The 2,076-nt window shown below is 32.4% G+C and overlaps 1 non-coding gene across 1 annotated transcript; it reads left to right on the top strand.

The window, feature by feature from the left end:
• The first annotated feature begins 1,656 nt into the window (after window positions 1-1,656).
• Window positions 1,657-1,763, top strand: LOC143640016 (U6 spliceosomal RNA). Its single transcript, XR_013154834.1, has one exon. It is a non-coding gene; the product is annotated as a U6 spliceosomal RNA (small nuclear RNA).
• Window positions 1,764-2,076: the final 313 nt, after the last annotated feature.

The following is a 2,076-nucleotide window of genomic DNA, read 5'->3' as shown; positions in this document are numbered from 1 at the left end:
ATGGGCATGCACTTAAAATAGGTAAGAGGGTAAATTTTATATTGTGTGTTTTTTGACAAAATTAAAATATTAAAAGATTTGTTACATTAATTATATTTGAGGCACATTCTTTGATAAAGAAATACAAGTGTCTATAAAATTGCTTAATAGAAAGATTTGAGAAGAAAAAAGAAACAGTGGAAATTTATTGTTTCACTGTTCTGGAAAACAGAAGGTTCAAAGGAGAATTTTGTTGAAAAAGTTACCTTTATATGGGAAATGAAAGACAGGAATTGCCTGATTTAAGACAAGCATAAAAGTTCTAGGCATAGTTTCAGACTTTTAAAAATGGAGTCAGAGCAAAGGGCACATTAGAAGACTAAGATGAGTCTGATGGAGTCACTAGTGATGGAATTGCATGATGCTTCAGGGTGGGGGATTCTGAAGACACAGTAAATTTAATTTGGGGTTTTAAAGGATTTTCTGAAGGAAAAGTTACAAAATCTGAGTTGAGCACTGAGTGTGATTAGGGAAGGTGAACAAAATTTACTTCATATTATCCCTGCCAATCCTCTGGAAGAAAAACATGCTTTAAAAAGTGTTTCAAAAATGGAGTTTAGCTGGAAGTAAAAACAAGGAAGGGAATTACTGTCAGAGAGAATCAATGGAATAAATACAGGGCTTTTAAAAAATCTAAAAGTACACATTTCCTTCTTTCACTTAAATGAAAATAGCAATGAAAAACATGATGGACATATAATCATCAAATAAGATGGTGCATGTATCAGCTGACAATGTCTATCATAATCACAAACTGGATGGCTCAATCAGTGGAAATTTATCATTTTACTCTTCTGGAAAACACAAGTCCAAACTTCCAGGGTTGTTTCCTTCTGAGCATTGTAAGGAGAGAAAATGTTCCAGCATACTCCTTGGTGTGTAGGTTGACATTGTCTTCTTGTGTCACTTTATATCATCTCCCAATGTCAATTTTTGTGTCTACAAGTTTTCCCTTCTTATAAGGACCCAAGACATATTGGAAAAGGTCCTACCTTAATGATCTTACTTTAAATTTATTATCTTCTTAAAGATCCTGTCTTCAAATAATATTTCATTCTAGAGGAGGAGCATGGGAGGATTAGATGAACTCTAGATAGGGCAAAGAGGTGGGAGGGGAAAGAAGGGGGTATGGGGGTAAAAAAAAAGATGGAATGAGATGGATATCATTACCCTAAGTACATGTATGAAGACACTAATGGTGTGAATGTATTTTGAGATATGAAAAATAGTGCTCTATATGTGTAATATGAATTGTATTTCATTCTGTTATCATGTATAACAAATTAGAATAAAATAACTTAAAAGAAAAAATTGTAAAAAAAAGTCAGATTGCATTCTAAGTTACTGGGAATTGGAATTTCAATATATAAATTACAGGGGAATACAGTCAGCTTATAACAGTTTGTCAAAGTGTTTTTGTGAACAGTAAACTATCAAAAACAAATTAGCATTCACAATACTACATATTCCACTGGGTAACTGCAAGGATCCAAAGGTATTGCTTATGAATACATAATTTCAAGGAAAAAAATGTATTCTTAAGACACTTAGGAATGTGAAAATACATTCATAATTATGGATTAAGATTCTTAAAAGTTTTCAAAAGACATTGATCAGGTGCTCACTTTGGCAGCACATATACTAAAATTGGAATGATACAGAGAAGATTGGCATGGCCCCTATGCAAGGATGACATGCAAATTCATGAAGTATTCCATAATTTTTAGCACAGGAATTAAAATCAAGAAACAATGAATGGGATGGATTCAAACTCAAAAGCTTCTTCTCAGCCAAAGAAATAATCAGTGAAGTGAATAGAGAGCCTACAGAATGGGAACAAATTTCTAGAACATGCACATGAGATAGCGCACTACTCTCTAGGTATTTAAAAAACTCAAAAATCTTAACACCAAAAAAAAAACCAAACAAACAAACATACAAAAAACTCAAATAAGTCAATCAATAAATGGGCCAAGGAAATGAACATACACTTCTCAGAAGATGATATACAATCAATCAACAAATATATGAAAAAAT

This window comes from Callospermophilus lateralis, unplaced genomic scaffold (genome assembly GCF_048772815.1).
Source record: "Callospermophilus lateralis isolate mCalLat2 unplaced genomic scaffold, mCalLat2.hap1 Scaffold_1062, whole genome shotgun sequence".
Lineage (NCBI taxonomy): Eukaryota > Metazoa > Chordata > Mammalia > Rodentia > Sciuridae > Callospermophilus > Callospermophilus lateralis.
Note: the sequence above shows the minus strand (reverse complement) of the source record. Positions and strands in the feature narration are given on the sequence as shown.